We start from the raw sequence: 22081 nt of genomic DNA on the forward strand, positions 1-22081 counted from the left end.
CACCAACTGAATGATGGCAAGTGTTGAAACTTGTTAGTTGTAAGGTGTTCATCATTGTGAATTTTTAATTACAGTTCATTTATTAATAACTGAGTGGCAGTGCGTGGCCGAATGGTTGCGCTGTCCGCTTTGTAAGCGGATGATTCTGGGTTCGATTCCCATCTGCTGCAACCTTCCATCGGATGAGGAAGTAAAATGTCGGTCCCGGCCTTGGTTGTTAGGCCGGTAAGTCATTCCAGGTGTAGGAGTTGTCTCCATGCCATAAGTACAAACAACACACCAAACCAAGCCTACTCCGGTGGAATCGCTGGCGGCGGTTGGACTCGCAATCCGAAGGTCGTCAGTTCAAACACTGGGGTGGAAGGTTCCTTGGAGTAAAAAGAGGTTTGGGTGCTCTCCCCATTCAAGCCTTCGGACTCCTAGGTTCGAGCAGAAACTTGCAATAGAGACCACAAAAGACCCGGGGGTCGTTAATGTGGATGGTTTGATTTGATTTTATTAATAACTATGGCTATATTAAAAAGATTTCAATTTAACAATCCTTCTCTGTGAGCTGAATCCTCGCGGTGAATCTATAATTTTCCACTGATCCTCTCAAAGCAATACAATTTCCAGATCGAGCACTTTGCAAACTTTTTTGATTCCTTCGGTATGCCCAAAGAAGCCATTTTGCATCTTTAGTTTGTCCATATGATTGTCCATACAAATTTGGCAGCTGTCCATTCAAAAATGATGCATGAAAATTGAAAAATCTGTATGTTTTGAAGACATTTTTTTCAACGATTTGGTGTTTTCGACAAAGTTGTAGGTATGGATAAGGACTACACTGAAAAAAACAACACGGTAAAAAAAAAATCGATTTTTAATTTCATTTTTTGTCACTAAAACTTTTTTGTCACTAAGATTTGCACAAAAAAAATATTTTTATTTTTTTTTTCATTTTTTTTATGTTTTAAGGGACAAAAATGCCAACGTTTCAGAAATTTCCAGATCTTCGACCGAGTTATGAATTTTTGAATCAATACTGATTTTTTTAAAAAATCGAATGTTTCAACGACCCCTTCCTTTTGAAACAGTTACTTTTTGCGTTTCTCTTTGTTTCGTCGTCTGTGTCTGTCGCGGGTGACCATGAACGGCCATGATCAACGACGACCAACTTTTTCAAACCTTTTTTTCGTAAAATCGCGATAACTCGTGATGTTTATGAGCTAACCCTTTATGTCTATATATCAAAAATTTTGTAAATATAAATATTAAAATAACATGCCATAGTTTCAACATTTGCATGGAAAAAGTGTTTTATAATGTATTTTACACTAGTTCAGTTGTTTTGCAATAAACGTTTTCAAAAAATGTAAAATTTGGCGAAAACAAAAAAATTAGTGAAAAAAAAACTTTGGCGATAGTAGACATCGAATATTTTCAAAAATTCAAAAGATTTTTAAATCAACCCAAACATGCTAAAAATGATTCTAAACGCAGGGGAATTCATTTTAAATTGATTTTAACTAATTGCACTTAAATTTTCATAAAAAATATTGAAGTTTTTTGAAAAAATATTTTTTTGCCCCCTGATTTTTCGGGCCAACATTGAAGGGGGGGGGGGACAAAAACTTAAAATAAAATTTGTACCAGCCTTATCAATACCAACAACTTTGCTTAAGACACCAAATCGTTCAAAAAATTCCTTCATAATATACAGATTTTTGCCTAATTTGTATGGAAAATCTTCATACATTAATTTTCCATTACATTAATTCCTTACAAATTACAAATTAATGAATTAATGAAAACTAATCAAGCAAAATGGTTTCTTTGGGCATAACGACCCAAGTAACATTTTTAAACCAACTAGCCACCACCAAGTTTTATTGAGGTTTTATTGTAGCATCTTGATTGCTTAATAGTTTTATTTGGGCATTCACCGCAACCAACAAGCAAGAGCTAATTAATAGGTTCTAACAGGGTTTTATGCCTCGGACATAAAACCGGGTGGAAATAAAAGCCGACTGGCTTTCAATAAGGTTTTATGAAAGTTTTAATAGAGGCTTGAAAACCAGATGGCAATGCCATGCCAAACGGTTTTATCGCATGCTTTGTTAAAACCTAGGGTGTTGTAGCTGTCAAGTGCCATTAGGCATGTAAAAAGCTCACTTAAAACCATAAGCTCCTAAAAGAGCATTTATCGCGGCCAAATAGCAGTGCATAAATATGGCGCTAAACGCGTGCTCTGATTGAATATGATTAACCGCCATCTTGATTGAAAAAATGAAAAACTGAAAAATTTAATTTAAATTTGATGAAAACACACATTTATGCTGAATTTCTGGTATGATTAATATAGCGATAGACGTTTAAAAATATTTTGAACATTTTTTTTCAAAGAACTGCAATAAAAATTTTTTAACATTAAACACTATGATTACAAAATATTGATTTTTGGTGAAGCGAGTTGAATTTTTTGGCTCTATCTCCCCTACATTTATCAATAAAATTTCAACCGCAGCTGAATTTGAGCCATCAATTGCGAGAAATAAGCTTTCAAATTATTTGGATTACCTCTAATATCTATTATTTATCATCGCCATTTTTGACAACCATCTCCATAATTTCATTTGGCAAGACGAAGACTTATTTTTGCCAAAATAAAACCTATTTGGCATAAGACGTTTGAAGACGTATGAAATGTCATTTTTCCATAACTCCTGACTAGGTTTTAAAAAAGGTTTAATCAAGGTTTTGAGGATGTTGTTAGGATTCAGTTGTAAAGCCTTGAATTCCTATGTAGGTTTTATAAATAGGCCGTAACAACCTTTTGCGGAGGTCCTTTTGGGTTTTAAGTGGGGTTTATCAAGGTTCTGGGGAGTTTGTTACGACTAAGGGGTTTTAATGTTGGTTTTGGCTGATAGGTTTTATAGCGGTTGTGACAGCTTTGATAAAGCCTAAAATGTTACTTGGGGAAGGCACCAAAAAAGTTTTAGCCGGATTAAAAAATACAAAAATTAAAATTAATAAAAAAATGATTTCTTAGAAAACTGCTCATTTAAAGTTTTTATAGTATTTCAAGTTTTTGAAGAAATTAAAGTAATCAAAGTATTAAAAAAAACTTACAGCCAAAAAATTCACTAAAGAAAAAATGTCTATTCAATGTGTTAAACTGCCTTACCCAAAACGTGCTCAGTCTCAGATGGTAGCCTCAAATGTCCCTAACAAGCTACAGGTCGAATCGAGTTGAAATCTGGATGGAAAACTTTTTCATTTAAATTTGAAAATTGTGCTATTTTTTCGCTAAAATGGCAATTACTCCTTTTAGAATCAACCTGCATTTTGTTGCATACTCAAAGCCCTTCAAGATGCACTTTGAATTTTAAAATTATATTCAATTTTGCCTAAGCTACAGCCTTTTTAAGATTTTTGACGTTTTTGAACCATAAAAATTAGCGTCCCGATTTGCCCCACTTCCCGTTGACCTAGAGTGCTAATAATTTAGCCAGAAGCTTGTTTGATATGTACAAACGTTTTTAAAGTATTTAAAGTATTTAATGTGTTTAAAATATTGAAAGTATTTAAAGTATTAAAGTATTTAAAGTATTTAAAGTATTTAAAGTATTTAAAGTATTTAAAGTATTTAAAGTATTTAAAGTATTTAAAGTATTTAAAGTATTTAAAGTATTTAAAGTATTTAAAGTATTTAAAGTATTTAAAGTATTTAAAGTATTTAAAGTATTTAAAGTATTTAAAGTATTTAAAGTATTTAAAGTATTTAAAGTATTTAAAGTATTTAAAGTATTTAAAGTATTTAAACTATCTAAAGTATTGAGCATGAGCATGAGCATGAGAGATCACCCATGGTTGCCCCTCCGTTGCTGAACAGAACCGTAATATCCTTTCAGCACTACTGATTATAGGCTTCGACGATCTAGTGGTGTTTCCCTTATCAACAGCATGTATGAATGCGCTGAAAAGATAAAACACCATGATTGCTAAAGCTAGATCAGTTGCGAATAGGTAACAGTCATTGGCCACCAACGGCGCCCGCCATGTCAGTTTGTAGACCTCGATTTTAAGGGACGGGAATGTTAGTTAGCGCAGGTTGCTACTAGGGCAGCTGATTTACTCTGTGCTTACACCCCACGAGCGCCAGGAACCTGAAAACTTGTTAGTAGGATAGGGTGTTTGGTCAGGATTCATCATAGAAGATGATGATGCGACCCAAAATCATAGTGTTTGGTGAAAGGTATTATATATTATTCTCAAGGCAAACAATCGGATGCTGCGGATGAGACATTTCCCGTTTATCGGTTGTTAAATTTTAAATGAAATGGTCTAGTCTTAGACAGCCGGCTGTGGAAAGATAGAACAAAAATCATTTGTAATTAAAGAATGAAGGATTAAACAATGTAACTTTTAACTTGAGATGATTTTACGAGTTTTAAATGATTGATGTTTAGTGAGGTACTGATTAACGGTGCGAACGACGAGTTTCGATGTGTATCGAGCTGAAATGGTATGATAGGGTGTTGATAGGGTCAAATCAAACTGGCTAGCTGTCATCGGGACAGCCAAAGCCAGCCGCACCTTCACACGCACACACGCACGCGAAAAAAACGAAAAACACACCGACGGCGGACGCGAAAATTCTTACGACCCTACGGAAAGGAATCGCAAATCTGACTGGCTCAACTGTCATCGAGACAGCCAAAGCCAGCCGCACCTTCACACGCACACACGCACGCCAAAAAAACGAAAAACACACCGACGGCGGACGCGAAAATTCTACGACCCTACGGAAAGGAATCGCAAATCTGACTGGCTCAACTGTCATCGAGACAGCCAAAGCCAGCCGCACCTTCACACGCACACACGCACGCCAAAGAAACGAAAAAAAAACACACCGACGGCGGACGCGAAAAAATTTACGACCCTACGGAAAGGAATCGCAAATCCGACTGGCTCAACTGTCATCGAGACAGCCAAAGCCAGCCGCACCTTCACACGCACACACGCACGCCAAAAAAACGAAAAACACACCGACGGCGGACGCGAAAATTCTACGACCCTACGGAAAGGAATCGCAAATCTGACTGGCTCAACTGTCATCGAGACAGCCAAAGCCAGCCGCACCTTCACACGCACACACGCACGCCAAAGAAACGAAAAACACACCGACGGCGGACGCGAAAAATTTTACGACCCTACGGAAAGGAATCGCAAATCCGACTGGCTCAACTGTCATCGAGACAGCCAAAGCCAGCCGCACCTTCACACGCACACACGCACGCCAAAAAAACGAAAAACACACCGACGGCGGACGCGAAAATTCTACGACCCTACGGAAAGGAATCGCAAATCTGACTGGCTCAACTGTCATCGGGACAGCCAAAGCCAGCCGCACCTTCACACGCACACACGCACGCCAAAAAAACGAAAAACACACCGACGGCGGACGCGAAAATTCTACGACCCTACGGAAAGGAATCGCAAATCTGACTGGCTCAACTGTCATCGAGACAGCCAAAGCCAGCCGCACCTTCACACGCACACACGCACGCCAAAAAAACGAAAAACACACCGACGGCGGACGCGAAAATTCTTACGACCCTACGGAAAGGAATCGCAAATCTGACTGGCTCAACTGTCATCGAGACAGCCAAAGCCAGCCGCACCTTCACACGCACACACGCACGCCAAAAAACGAAAAACACACCGACGGCGGACGCGAAAATTCTACGACCCTACGGAAAGGAATCGCAAATCTGACTCATTTAAACTATCTAAAGTATTTAAAGTATTTAAAGTATTTTAAGTATTTAAAGTATTTAAAGTATTTAAAGTATTTAAAGTATTTAATAGTAGTTTATGCAACAAGTTGCAAAAAGAGGATTTTTTCAGCACGAGTCGTACATTTATCCAACGAGGTTCACCGAGTTGGATAAATACGAAAAAATCAAGTTTTGCAACGAGTTCCATACAACATTTTTTGCAATTCCAAAAAAAAACACAATATGTGAAATTTTATGTAAAATTTTCATGTATTTAGTCAAAAAATCGTTTAAATCAAATTTTTTTTTGAAAAGCGTTACTTTTCGAAACAAGTGCTGAAAAGTTCAACTTTTCAGCACCCATTTGAGTGCTGAAAAGTAGAACTTTTCAGCATTTATTTTGAAAAGTGTTGCTATTCGATTCTGTTATTTTTGGTACAGAAAAGTAGGCTATTTCATCGTTCAAGAATGACAGGAAAAGTAAATAGTTTCACGTCGGAATTGCAAAAAGTATTTAATGTATTTCAAGTATTTAAAGTAATTCAAGTATTTAAAGTATTTAAAGTATTTAAAGTATTTAAAGTATTTAAAGTATTTAAAGTATTTAAAGTATTTAAAGTATTTAAAGTATTTAAAGTATTTAAAGTATTTAAAGTATTTAAAGTATTTCAAGTATTTTAAGCATTTAAAGTATTTTACGTATTTATTGAATTTAAAGCATTTAATGAATTTTGAGTATTAAAAGAATTTAAATTATTAAAAATGTTTAAATTATTTTAAGTGTTCAAATTATTTAAAGTATTCAAAGCTTTTTTTTAGTTTTAAACTTTTGCTCTAAAAAGACTTCTACTTCAACAAAAACTCCCGTATAGAATTGTCAAGAAACAACCAACTCTGGCTTCTTACGATTTGCATCTCCGACTCCAAATCCACCGACTTCGACTCCAAAGTCCTGTAAAAATCTAACACAGAATTCCCAGAGTGCCCTCCATAGTTAAGAATAACTTTCTTTCCTCCGCGACACCACTCACCGTCGACCGAGTTTGTTCCCTCTTTCTTCAAGACACAACTGATCCTGCCCCTCTTCTCCCCCACCCACCATGGGGACACCCCCCAGGAGCTTTTGAATGAAGTGATGAAAAAGGAATCGCGATTTTTCCCCCCACTGCTTGCAACAAGAAAAAAAAAACCACCCCGCTGCTGTGGGGGTGCATGCTAAACATGGGCACGAACGCGCCACCACGCGGCGAACGGCGGAAGCTTTGCATGAAAAGGCGGAAAATATCGACAAAGTTTCACTTCCTTGGGAGAACTTTGCCAACGTTTGCGTGTGGAAAAGCGATGGGTTGGATTTTGGAGGATCCGAGAAAAATTCTGATAACGTGAGATTCTCAAAGAAGCTTTGAATCTGTTAGGTGAATTAATCTTGCTTTTTTTGCCACTCTCCACCAAGAAGAGAGTCGACTATTCTTGTTCTTGTCAGCTGTATGTACAGTGAGTGCTGTATCGAGTTGCACAGGAGGGAGGTTGCTTTCCACTATTAGCATCATTTTCTAAAAGCTGGTTCATGTCGTGCCGTCCTGTAGACTGACGGCGAGCACACTTGGGAAGAAACGGTCCAGGAAGAGGTTCTGCTTCAATTTAAACGACAACTTGTGAGTGGTGATGTTAAGGTGAGTGGGCACTCAAAGGTTGTGGACATTTAGGGGAAACAGTTTTGAAGAGTTTGTTGAATTGAGGACTTTGAATTTATATTATTTTTTACCTAAAGGTAAAATCAACAACTCACAGTAAGCCAAGAAACATACAACCATTCACTTTTACTTAAAACCCATAACAAGGGCCGGCAAGGCCAACTTTGTTTGACATCAGAGTTATAAAAAAGTCCCCCATTCTCCGTTCTAAAACGAGCCACATTAATTTCACTTCCGGATCCCGGAAGTTTACTTACAAACAACATCCGGAAGGAAAGTTTGCACAAACCTCCCTCTCCCTCACCTTTCACATTTGCTTCCCACGTGGACATGCCCGTATGAATTTAGGAGGAAAAAAGTTTTCCAAACCACCAACAGATGGGTTGGGTCAAACGGGGAAGGAAATGTTAGTTAAAACTTTGTCACCGTGAAATGCAAGGTTTTCATATTACGTCGGATTGAAGATTATTCTGTAATTAAATGCTTGTTTACAGTAGGAAAGTCTAGAAAAGTTATTTTTGCGATAAGTTTTTAAATTTAGCTAAGGAGCAATTCCATGTCAAATAGGGAATCGGTTGTACCGGACCCTCTCCGATTTCAATTAAACATTTGAGAATGGCGTAAGTGTTTTAAATATTTTTGTATTTCGTAATTTAAACATTGCTGTATCTCGAAGCCGTTGCATCGAAAAGTGGTGAAAAGACAAACTTGTAGGAAATTTGAGGGCTTCCCGAAAAAATACACTGAAGGAAAACAACACTCCACTTTTATGAGATTTTTTAAATTTTTAAGTTTAAAAGTCAAGTTTGAAAGTGAGCCCACGATTGTTTTTCGTTAAATAGCCTGAGATGTACCAAGAAGACTCATGAAAAATTCAGGATGGAGCAACTCACCTGAAAAAACACAAAAATCATTTACTGAAAACGTTTTTTAAAAATTGCTCTAAACGTCAAAATTTTGAAAAACAGATTTTCCGATAATTTTACCTAAATGTCTCCATATTGACCACTGTGAGTGCATAATTGGCAAAGGGAGCGCGTATTCGTAAAAAATATTCGGAGTGAAAAGTGAATTCTTTTGTGATTTTCAAAGCCCTCCCTATATCACCGTTGATCGGAAGGCACGGCGTCGGGTCTGTTATGAAAGTCCTCCCCATAGCGTCGTAGCTTGGACGGCATCGAAAAGCCAATACCTTATCCTACTAACCCAAAAAAAATTAATCACGTGATGCTTGAAGGAGATACTGTGGATTCAACGGTCTCAAGCGGTATCAACAAGTATATAGCGAAAAACTATGTGCTTGATGAGTCTGCAACTTCAACTATCGGACTAACATTCCTCCCTTTCGTTGAACTGCAGGCTTCTTGGGAGGGCGCCGGTATTGACTAATAAAGTAGAGATCTTCTGAGGTTAAACAGTGAACGGATGGTTGGCTCCCACTGATCATTTTTGATTCATTGTTTAACTTCAGCTGATCTGTCATTGACCACTGTTCTCAGCCCAATCCTTGTGAAGTTACAGCGGTTTCAGAAACAAAAATGTGAAAAAATAGTTTTTTTTATTGTTTTTGACAAATTCTATACGACAGACTTGATTTTTCTATCTCGTGAATATTTTTACCGGAAAGCTCGTCCAATTTCCCATGAGATTTTCTTAGACCACTTTTCAAAATACGTTTTTTTGATGATTTAATCTAGTTTACTATCCAGGTAAAATCTGTTTTCAGTTATGAGCAATTCTCTACGAAATCAGTCTTTTTTTCTTAATTTCAATTTTTGTTTTTTTAATCCGGCTGAAATTTTTTTGATGCCTTCGGTATGCCCAAAAAAGCCATTTTGCATCATTAGTTTGTCCATATACTTTTCCATACAAAAATGATATATGAAAATTCGAAAATCTGTATCTTTTGAAGGATTTTTTTTATTGATTTGGTGTCTTCGGAAAAGTTGTGCGATATGGACTACACTGAAAAAAATTATAAACGGTAAATTTATTTTGGTGATTTTTAATTTTACTTTGCAAAAAACCTAAGTTTTATTTTTTTTTCACTTTCTGATATGTTTTAGGGGACATTAAACGCCATGTTTTCAGAAATTTCCAGAATGGGCAAAAAATCTTTGACCGAGTTATAATTTTTTTTTACCAATTTTTTCAAAAATCGAATTACTGGATGCAAAAAATTTTCAACTTTATTTTTCAATGTAAAATCGAATTTGCAATCAAAAAGTACTCTAGTGAAATTTTTATAAAGTGCACCGTTTTCAAGATATAGCCATTTTTAGGTAACTTTTTTGGAAAAAGTTGAACTTATTTATTTTTTAAAAATTAGTGCGAAAAACGAAACTATTGGCACTACGCCCCCCGGGGCATGGCCTTCCTCTAACGTGGGATTTCTGCTCCAGCGCCTCTGACGAGACAGGAGAAACCGGGACCGACGTTTTACTTCACCATCCGAACGTTTTACTTCACCACCAAAATTAGTGCCCATGATCTAAATAAACGCGTTTGGTTATAATCACATTGCACTTATATTTCTGAAAAGCTGACAAAATTCTCTTTATTTTGCTTATTTGAGCTTTGTTGATACGACCCTTAGTTGCTGAGATATAGCCATGCAAAGACTTAAAAACAGTAAAATTGATGTTCTCTAAGTCTCAGCCAGAAAACCCACAATTTTCTAATGTCGATATCTCAGCAAATAATGGTTCGATTTTCAATGTCAAAATATGAAAAATTCGTGAAATTTTCTGATCCTTTTCGAAAAAAAATGATTTTTTAAAATTAATACTAACATTTCAAAAGGGCGTAATATTGAATGTTTGGCCCTTTTGAAATGTTAGTCTTGATTCAAAACAATCAAATAGGACAGTGGTCAAAATGAAGACTTTTATGTTAAATTGTCTGGAGAATCGATTCCCGTATTCGTTTTTTTTTCAAAATTTTGACGTTTAGCACTTTTTAAATAAACAGTTTTAGTAAATGAATTTTGTATTTTTTTAGGTGAGTTGCTCCATCCTGCATTTTTCGTGAGTATTTTTGTTACATCTTAGGATATTTTCACAAAAAAATTAAACGAAAAAAAATCGTGGGCTCACCTGCAAATTTGACTTTTAGTTTTAAAAATCAAAAAATCTCATGAAAGTCGCGTATTTTTTTTCTTTCAGTGTATTTTATTAGGAAAGCCCGTCAGTTTGTCTTTGACCACTTTTTAATACAACAAAGTTTCATTGACATCGGTGAGGGTCGAAAAAAAGTACATAAAAAATACCTGTTTTGAGCTGGAATTGCTCTAGGGACCATCCATTAATTACGTGGACACTTTTTTTGAAATCTCGGACACTCCCTCTACCACCTCGTGGTCAATTTCCATACAAAACAAATCTTTTTTATATGTTTTATTTAATTTTTTTTATCATTTTTTTAATCAAGACTAAAATGTTAAAAGGGCTAAACATTCAATATTACGCAATTTAGAAATATTAGTATTGATTAAAAAAAATATTAAAATATAGTTTTCGAAAATATTGGAAAATTTCACGAATGTTTCATATTTTAACATTGAAATTCTGAACATTAGTTGCTGAGACATCGTCATTAGTAAATGGTGGATTGTTTGATAGAAAACATCAATTTACCTGTTTTTCAATCTTTGCGTGGCAATATCTCAGCAACTAGGGGTCGTATCAACAAAGTTGAAAAAAGCAAAATACCTATAGAGAATTTTCTCAGCTTTTCAAAAATATTTTTATTCAGGACTGGGCAAACAAGGGCACTAATTTAAAAAAAAATGAATAACTGGACTATTTTTCAGAAAAGTCATCCAAAAACGACTATAACTTGAAAACGGTGCACTTTATAAAAATTTCACTTCAGTACTTTTTGATTGCAAACACGATTTTACTTCGAAAAATTAAGTTGAAATTTTGTTGCGATCAATATTTCGATTTTGTTGAAAAAATCAGTATTGATTCAAAAATTCATAACTCGGTCAAAGATATTTTTTGCAAATAAAGTTTTAGTGACAAAAAGTGAAATTAAAAATCTTCAACAATTTTTTTACCGTGTATCATTTTTTTTCAGTGTAGTCCTTATCCATACCTACAACTTTGCCCAAGACACCAAATCGATCAAATATTTCCTTGAAAAGATTCATATTTTTAAATTTTCATGTATTATTTTCTTATGGAAAGCTGCCAATTTGTATGGAAATTAATATGGACAAACTAATGATGCAAAATGACTTCTTTGGGCTTACCACTAGGGTCTTATGGGACCCCAAGACGGATCGAATGGAGCCAAGCCAGTCTAGAGAAAATCGAGTGCGCACATGCATTTTGTCAAGGTGAAGGTGGGTCTACGAGCTTAAATAGAGAAGTTTTTTTCGAGTAATTTTATAGCCTTTCCTCAGTGAGGAAGGCAAAACAATTATCTGTAGCCATAAATAGATAGTATCAAGCTTGATACAAAATATTTATAAGAGTTGTTACACACGGCAATTTCAAAATGCAATTCAATCAAGTAAATAATGCAAAAGATGCATTTCCAACATCTACCCAATGATTCATAAATACCTCATGGCATTTCGTTCACAACCATGCAGACATTCGGAAGTATATTGCTGGTACTTTTAGGAATTCGCGTAAGCACAGCTTACGTCCCGAGCACCCTGAACTATGTCCTTAGGACAATAGAATATCTGGTCAGTGTGAAACCGGGAGTGTTTAGCTGTCACATTGGACCGCAGATTCCCCGCGATAATATCTTGAGCGCAGTTCAAAAATCCCCTCGATTGGACCACGTCATAAAGTACGTTCTGACGGTGTTCAGCCGCGGGTCCCACCTCGAGGATATGCCTTGGAATCCTTCGCTGCTGTTGATTCATGTAGAAAGCAATTTCACCTTTTTAACAGCAGATACAACGTTGCACGATATATATTTCGTATTGCGGTCATTTGATCCTTCGGTCAAGGTGTTGGTTTTGGTAGATAAGCTGAACTCAAAAGTACGGGATGGAATGAATGCATTAATCACTTATTCCAAGTTTGCATATTCAGCGTTCATGGACAGTTCCTCGAGAATCGTATATCAATGCAATGCAAACAAATGCTTCAGCCGACCCAAAGAACAGCACCCAATGTATTTATTCACGTGGAAACGGCGGTGGTTGAAAGGTCGCAAAATCACCTATATCAAGAATTATCATTCCCCATCATCATGGAATACACGTTGGCTCGACGAATCAGCTCGATACCTGAATACTAAAGCCGTTGAATTCTCGCATAATTGTGGAGCATCCAAAAAAGCATATTTATTGTGTTTAGAGAAGCATGCATCAAGAACCAGCCAAGCCGACATAATACTAGACTGTATGTTTTTTGATGATAGCATTCCGATGGATTACCGGTACCTGTTTACAACCCTAATGAAGTCATCGAGCTTTGCCGTGTCCAGAGACAGACCTTTGAATGCCGCCGAACTTCTGGTCATGCCATTCGACTGGCAAGTTTGGATTGCAATTGCACTGATTTTTGTCTTGGCAGAAATCATCAAACACGTTTTTCCGACCCAGATACTGAACGACCCATTTCTACTGGTGGTGTGTGGCTTTGAACGGCACGATCTTCACCGTGCAGGCCGATGGGAGAAGCTTGTGTTCCTACCATTGATCATTTTGATGTTCTTTGTATCGAATGCATTCGAGACAAAGGTAGTATCGTTGATGATTAGCAAGCCATCGATTCATAAAATCAAAACGTTGGATGATCTTCGCCAATCTGGACTCAAAATATTCGTAGATTTGGAAAACAATCCGCACTATGCCAACGATACACTGTTGGGTAGCATGGTGGTACAAGGGACTCTGCTAGAACTGAACGACGCAGTGCCTAATACAGCTTTACGCTGGGACACTGACTTGGTTGACGCGTTGAAAGACATAACGTTCGATTACGAACGAATGCAGCCGTTCTACGTGGTACTCGATCAAACAATTTATGAAGGCCCTGAGCTGTACTCAACTTCAACAAGAAACCAACTGATAAAAGATTTACGCTTCGTGCACATTACGCTGGTAGAGTCCGGATTCATGAGCTTGTGGAAGCGACAGTGGGGAAGCCGGTTACGTCGGACATACATTGGTAAAAGATCCAGACCGGACATCAACGACAAGGTAGAACTCAACTTTGATGACATGAAAACGGCTTGGATTATTTGGGGGATTGGAATGGGTGTTAGTACGGTGGGATTCATTTTAGAACAACTGAAACAACTGCTGACATTTGCTACCAAACGCGATCAATGGAGCCTTTTGGACGGTGCTTATTATGGTGTCATCCATAAAGTACGTCAAGCCCTAGGGATGCGGTGTTAGAGCAATCGAGACATTTTAATAAAGCTAAGAAAATTTCCTACAATTTTCTCTTTTTATAATTTTGTTTTTCAGACTACCCGTAGTATACCCGATACCCGTAGTAACAGGGCGAATCTGCGATTGTAAACAAGCAGTCTGTCCCCTTCTTACTTGACGTGAACGAACAAAAGGGATGGACTGCTAGTTTACAATCGCAGCCCCTAAATATTTTCATTTTGTGGGAATGAGTTTTTCTCAATGTCACCGCATAAGCTCTCATTTTTCGACTCAACATATCTCGGAATCTCAAGGTAGAATATCTCAGCATTGATATCGAATTCTAAGGATCTGTAATGGTAAAAAGATGAGGCATTGAAAGCAGCGCAAGAAGGCGTTTTTTACTCAATTATTCCAAAATCGACGTACGTCAAGATAGAACGACCGCGACTATATCGTGAATGGGGAATACATTTGTGCTAATTAGATACTTTAATAAAGTAAAAATATTATAAAATATGTGTATGCAAAGCCAATTCAGAAGGTAGAAAGTTAAATGGGGAAATTCTTGTATGTTTGGAAGGTTAAAGACTCAAATTGAATCCCATCTAATTTGTAAATTTTCCCTATTTGAACAATTTTTTGCAAAAGTTTTGATAGAAACATGCTTGGTCTCTTCCCATAAGCTACACAGCAAAAAAAAAGTGTAAATTTGGAAGGTGTAATTTTAGAAGGTTGAATATTACCTCTTTCATGATGTAATTTTACCTCAATTTAGACTGAAAATACGACATTACACGAGAATAGTGGTAAAATTACACATTTTCAGAGGTGAAATTACACATTGTTTCTTACATAAAAGATGTACCCCTTTCCGGATGTGATATTACAATCAAACCTCTTTTTACGCGACCTCCTTTTGCGCGAATTTTTTTTACTCGGTTTTTTTACGCGAAAAACTCAAAATAACGCGGACTCAATTTTCGCGAAAAATTCAAAATAACGCGGTCCGATTTTTGGAAGATTTATCAAAGTTTTCTTCAGGTATCTTGAGAAATCTACGGGGGACTATATGGGTATGTTTAACTTTGGAATAGCTTCAGTGGGTCACGATGGGTACTCTGGGGCGTGTTGGATTGTGTTGGGTCATCCGAGAACTCCCGGGAGTCAGGTCCTGAATGTCTACCTGATCAACGGGGGACTATATGGGTATGTTTAACTTTGGAATAGCTTCAGGTAGCTTCAGTGGGTCACGATGGGTACTCTGGAGCGTGTTGGATTGTGTTGGGTCTCGGATGACCCAACACAATCCAACACGCCCCAGAGTACCCATCGTGACCCACTGAAGCTACCTGAAGCTATTCCAAAGTTAAACATACCCATATAGTCCCCCGTTGATCAGGTAGACATTCAGGACATGACTCCCGGGAGTTCTCGGATGACCCAACACAATCCAACACGCCTCAAAGTACCTATCGTTACTTACCTGGATCTTTTCCAATGGTTAAATTACCCATTTAGACCGTTGATCAGATATGTATTAACAATAAACATGAAAATGCTTAAAACTTCTTTTACGCGAGAAATTCAAAAGAGCGCGATTTTTTTTTACGCGAGATCCGAATTAAATCGTACTTAGTAATTACACCCTACATTTCAAAACCAAAGTTTTTAAATATTATTTTAATTTATTATTTCTAAACGGGAAAAGGCTTTTTAATATAGGTTAAATTTCCATAACTTCTCGCGCATTGCAATCCTCATAATCAATTTTCTTTTTAATTCTTAGTAAGTTAAAATCGCCGTATCAAGGTTATTTCATTTTTTTATGTCAATAAGTCATTTTGTGTTTCGCATCAACCTCAGTATTAAATTATATTTTGGGGAAAAAAAACTATGGCAATGTTTGTAAAGTTATGGTCCGCCAATTGTGAACATTCGGGTTTTCCTGATAACAGCAAATATTTCATTAATAAATATATGAGTCGTTATTTATTATATTACGAAAATCCCGATACTGGGAAATCATAAATTAGCTTTTTTTTATGCACAAAAATCTAATAAAAACTGCACTTTTGAAAAATCACTCAGTGCGAATGAAGATTCATGAACATTTTAAACTATAATTTTAGTCTCAAAAAGCTCAAAAAACGATCTTGTTTAAACAGATTCAGAAAAATCAAAACGTATAAATAGTTCCTCTAAAAAATGAAGGAACTCAAATTATCGTTCTATTGAAAATACATGAATTAATTGTAACTGAATTCATTGAAAAATAATAAAATCATTACTTTTCTTTTTATATTAATGGCACTGTTGACATATAGTTAAAAAAAATCCCGGGTCCCGGGAATTCCCGGGAAATGGCCAAATTCAACTCTCGATTCCCGGGAAATTGAAAATCTCGAGAATCGTCACCCTCTAGTTTACTGCATAATTTTTGTTTCTCTGTATTTATTACCTGATATTGATTGAAAACGCATTTACAAAAAATATATACATGAAAATTGGAATTATAAGCCAGAATTTCAACATTTCTGTGAAAAAAAAAAACATTGGAAAAAGCATTTTACACCCGTACAGTTGATTTGCAGTCATTATTCTTCAAAAAAGGTATTGTAAATAAAATGCTTTTTGCGGTTATGTACTGTACATTGAAAATACAGCAAAATTTCAAAGATTTTTGAATTAATCCAAACATGTAAAAAATGATTCTAAACGTTGGGAAATGCATTTAAAATTGATTTCATTTGATTGCATTAAAAATTCCATTAAACATTTGAACTTTAAAAAATATAGATAAACAGTGGACTCACTCGTTGTCGATATTGAAAGGACCGACGAGAGAGGGAGTTATCAACAAAATATCAAAGCTATCTTCCTGAAGGGACTGAAAATTCTATTGACAGCTGGAGCAAAAATGAAAGTGAAATTTATGAGAAATTGATGAAATTTAAGAACATTTAAAGTTTAAGGTGTTACATACATGTAAATCGGCAAAAATGTCAGAGGTCGGTTTGAGCACATAATTAAACTTTTTTTCAAAATCTGTTTTCAGGGCATTAAAATATACATTTTCATCTATTAACAAAACAAATTTGAAGACATTTGGTTGTATCATTGCCGAGATATAGCTATTTGAAGTTGGCAGTTTCAGAAAACGGGTGCCACGATATCTCAACATTGCTTCGACCAAATCGGCTCAAAATTTTGGCGAAGACTCGTTAAACCGGTCCCGTGTGCATGACGAAGGCAGATTTTCAAAAAGTTTATTTAAAAAAAGATAAAAATATTTTTCAGTTTTTCATATAAAAAATCGCCAGTTTTTGATTTTTGTATTTTTTGAAAATTCAAAATTTCAAAATCGGGCTTCGTCATGCACACCGGACATGTCTTGGGAGTCTTCACCCAAAATTTGGTCTATCCCATCTCGAGATATCGTGGCACCCGTAAATCAACTTGGTGTTCAGAGAAAAACGCTCAGAAAGTTAGACAGTTGGCTTTGCGCATGGTAAAATTCTGAGCTTAAATCATCTGAAATCATGAAATATCTTCATGAAACTTTCAGGAGTGATTGAAAATCATCTTTTGAGTGGATTTAATAAATTTTCTGTAATATGATTTTTTTTGATTTTCTACATGTTTGTAACCCCTTAAGAAATTTAAGAAACTAATTTAGTAAAATTCAATAAATTCACATTAGATAATAACGAATTAATAAAACAATGATAAGAAATTTAAGAAACCCACAAAACTGAAAATATTGATTCAAGGAATTCAATCGTACTTTATCAAAATGACTCAGTTGTGTTTGTAAGCAGTGGTACAGATTTTTTAAAACTTATTAACTGAAGAAATTAAAAAAAAAACTCGAAATTTAAATAATTTAATGAAGTTTAGGAAATTTTTAATTTCCAGGAAATGACAAAATTTGTAAAATTTAAATATTTTCGTAGAATACAAATAATTAATAAAACTCAATCAAATTGAGAAATAAAAAAAAACTTGAAAATTTGATTAATAAAAAAAATGAGATAATAATTAAAAAGCTTATTGCAAAAAAAAACATAAAAAAAATAAAAAAATGGATTTAAATGAAATCTACGAATTTTTGAAAGGTACAAAGTAAAAATAAAAAAAAAATCCAAGAAATATAAAAAATAATAAAATGAAATTCAATTGATTCAATTCAGTTTAAAAAGTTTGAAGAAATCAAGAAATTCAAAAAGTTATAGAATTCAAAAATCCATAAAAATTCTAGAAATCTGAAAAATCAAGAAAATTATTAAATTTGAATAATTCAACAAAATTTGAAATAAATGTAAAATTGAACAAATAAAATAAAATGCATGCTCAATGCATCAGTAAAATACAATTCTCAAAGCTTGGCAACCACTGAAAAAAGTTTTTGAATTAAAATTTTTAATTTTTAGTATAAATAATAATTATAATTATGCTGAGATAAAATTCGCAATGGCCTTATTCACATTTTCAAATCCTATCAAAAATCGAAGAGGACGACACACTTGTGTTTATTTTAGATTATCAGGCTGGAACAAAGTTGATCCGAAAAATCAGAGGGCAATTTTTTTTTTTTTTTTTTCAAAAGACTTTCAAATTTCAATGAAACTTTAAGTACAATCAGCCGAAATCAATGTAAAATTTAAAATCACTTTTAGCATGTCTGAGTTAATTTAAAAATCCTTTGAATTTTTGAAAATTTTCGATGTTTAAGTTTTTTTCGCTAAAATTTTTGTTTTCGTCAAATCTTTTTTTTTGAAAATTAATGATTGCAATATAACTCAATTAGTGTAAAAAATACCGTGCCCCCCCCCCTCCCTACCAGAGTCGGTGCCCCTGATCACAATCAATTCATCGACTGTTCCAACAGCGAATTTTTCTCTGTGGTCCAAAAATATTTTGACCATCATGGGCACGCGCTGGCTCCCCGCCGTCCCCAGCGACCGTCCCTGGAGAACTTGGGATGATTTATTATATGTGTCGCATAATGGTCCCATTTCCACCCACCAACCACCCACATGGTCCTCGTCACCACCATTCCATAGGATATTGGATCGCTCGGCAAGGTCCTGCCTGCCTGACAAGTGGCGCACAGCAACCTTACATGGCAAAGCTTTCGTCGGGGCATTACGACTGTTATTAGAAAGGAGGAATAAGAGGGTAAAAGCAAAACTAATCTGAGCGAGCAAAAAAAAAAAGAGACATTCTTTTGGGGGGAGTGAACAAAAAAGAGGAAGAAAAGAAAGCTCTTTTGTGGAGGAACGACAAACCGCCAAATTGTGGGGTATTTCGGGACAAGGACGTAACGAACATGCTTCAATGGGAAAAAGCAAGTACAACAATGGGAAAAGGGAGAGAGAGCTTTCATTATTTCCGTTCTGTTGAATAGAGGAGTAAGATTGGGCAAGGCAAAGGCGCAACTGTGGCAACTCGTACGCAAAGAGTTTGCGGGGTGGCGAACTTCTTGCGAACAATGTAAAAAGTCTCGTAATAGAAACATTTACCCTAGCAAAGAAATATACCCGAAAAAATGGAACAATGTGAGGATTTCCCTTTGTAAGCAGGAAGTATACTGCTGTTTTTTCCCCTCTCTCTCATTCTAGGAAAATGAATTTGCATGAGTGATAGCTTATTTTTTTACACTATGAGGGAAAAGGACGAAGGTAGAGCCAGGGGTTGATTGATTCGGGATTTATTAAATTCATAGCGCTCCGTTCTTGCACGAAGGCAATCTTGAATAAATTTTGTTTGAAGTGTTGTTGATGGAGCAGTGCGGGTGCGATGGGTTCCCAAGGTTACGAGAATTCGTTAAAAAGTTTTTGATTAAGTGAAAGCTCGAATGGAACAATCCGCTGAGTTCATCTTGTTTCTGAAAGGGAGTCGCAGATGACTTTCAAAAGACTTTGGAAAATTGTAATGTAATTGGATTTGATTTCTGGAACTGTTTTCCACTTTTTTACTCACTCATATAATGAATTTTCGATTAAATATTCATAATTCATACAATCAATATTCTTTCTTTTCCTTTTCAGGTATCGTATGAATTACATTTTCAAAGTACAACATTTCTTGCACATCAGAGGAGAGAGCAGAAACTTACGGAAATGATGATAACACGGGACAATGATCAGCTATCTATATCTATAAATCAGGATAATTTTGAAAATTACAGCCTTTGGTTATTTCATGCATTTTTTAATCTGAAGCAATTTTTTGTCATCGGTTCGTCCCTAAATTTAACAGCTGTCCATAAAAAAATGTCATGAAAATTGATTGATTTAGTGTATTCAGTAAAGAGTATTATTAAGGACTTTGTAAAAAAATAGATACACGGTAAAACAAATTATAAAAATATTGTAATTATTTTTTTGTGTAATTAAAGGGAATCGGGAAAAGTTGCCGCGACCCGATTTGCGTGAAACTTTGTTCCAAGGGGTAGTTTTTGTCCCTGATCACGAATCCGAGGTCCGTTTTTTTATATCTTGTGACGGAGGGGCGGTACGACCCCTCAAATTTTTGAACAGGCTAAAAAAGGCGTGTTTTCCAATCATTTGCAATTTGAAACGGTGATGAGATAGAAATTTGGTGTCAAATGTACTTTTATATAAAATTGGATACTCGATTTGATGGCTTACTCAAAAGTCCGCAAAATTATTTTTCATCGAAAAAAACACATAAAAAGTCTTAAAAACTCTACCTTTTTCCATAGTTGTAGAGTGCCGTGATCGGCACAACCAACTTTTTCAAAACATTTTTTCGTAAAATCGCGATAACTCGTGCTGATTACAAGCAAACTTAGCAAACGTAACAAAATTTTGTAGTTGTCTGCTCTATAGCTTTGTTGAACATTATTACACTCTTAAAAAATAACCCTGCAAAGTTAAGAAAAACACAAAATTTTAAAATGAAAAATGTTGTTCAAAATGAAAAAAATAACCTTTCTGGGTTAATGTAGAATCGAAATAGTAGTTTTTGCAATTCCGTCGTAAAACTACATACTTTTCCTGTCATTCTTGAACGACGAAATAGCCTACTTTTCTGTACCAAAAATAACAAAATCGAATAGCAACACTTTTCAAAATAAATACTGAAAAGTTCTACTTTTCAGCACTCAAATGGGTGCTGAAAAGTTGAACTTTTCAGCACTTGTTTCGAAAAGTAACACTTTCAATATTTTTTGATTTAAACGATTTATTGACAAAATACATGAAAATTTGGCATAAAATTTCACTCAGTGTGTGTTTTTTGGAATTGCAAAAAATGTTGTATGGAACTCGTTGCAAAACTTGATTTTTTCAGCACTCTTCGTGTCCACGCACTGGACACAAGTTTCGGCCGTCCCGGATCACCGACGGCCTGTGTCCCCAAACTTCATTTCCCCCAGAACCTTCCTTTTCCTTGCACGAAACTTCCTCACTCCTGCTCCATGTTCCTTCCACTCCTTTTTCCTTAATTCCCCTCTCCTTGCATGCTCCTTTCCGTACTAATCACTCACGCGCGTACTAACTAGTATTTCGGACGTTAGTTTTAAGTAAAACTTCGCATTTTACTCTTGAGCGAACTGAACTCCGCGACGGTTCGTTGTAGACTTAAGTTTTATTCAATTATGTTTTGTGTTTACATCTGTTATGCTGCGCCGAGATGACAGATCTCGCGTAGCAGTGGTGCTGGTTTTGGGGTTTGTGTATGTCTGTACAATTTGTGTCGTTTTGTCTGTAGGTATTTACATGTTTGGTGTAGGGTTTACAAATTGGAATGTTGTGTGTTTGCATGTAATTTGTGTGTGTTTTACAGGTGGGTTAGGTAACTAGGGTAAGTACACTTATTATTGTCTATGGTTAGTTGTCAGGGTTGCAAAACATCAAATTTGAGCATGAGCATGAGCATGAGCATGAGCATGGTTGACTGCCAATGAGCTGCTACTCCGTTATTGACAGATCAGCTGAAGTTAAACAATGAATCAAAAATGATTAGTGGGAGCCAACCATCCGTTCACTGTTTAACCTCTGAAGATCCCTGCTTTATTAGTCAATACCGGCGCCCTCCCAAGAAGCCTGCAGTTCAACGAAAGGGAGGAATGTTAGTCCGATAGTTGAAGTTGCAGACTCATCAAGCACACAGTTTTTCGCTATATACTTGTTGATACCGCTTGAGACCGTTGAATCCACAGCATCTCCTTCAAGCATCACGTGATTATTATTTTTTTGGGTTAGTAGGATAAGGTATTGGCTTTTCGATGCCTCCCGAGCTACGATGCT

General features: G+C 35.8%; 1 long non-coding RNA gene across 1 annotated transcript; it reads left to right on the plus strand.

Moving 5' to 3' along the window:
* The first annotated feature begins 5891 nt into the window (after nt 1-5891).
* Nucleotides 5892-21840, plus strand: LOC128093763 (uncharacterized). The gene is made up of 2 exons (XR_008212720.1): nt 5892-5927; nt 21696-21840. It is a non-coding gene; the product is annotated as an uncharacterized LOC128093763 (long non-coding RNA).
* Nucleotides 21841-22081: the final 241 nt, after the last annotated feature.

The sequence above is a fragment of the Culex pipiens genome, unplaced genomic scaffold (assembly GCF_016801865.2).
Source record: "Culex pipiens pallens isolate TS unplaced genomic scaffold, TS_CPP_V2 Cpp_Un0035, whole genome shotgun sequence".
Taxonomy (NCBI): domain Eukaryota; kingdom Metazoa; phylum Arthropoda; class Insecta; order Diptera; family Culicidae; genus Culex; species Culex pipiens.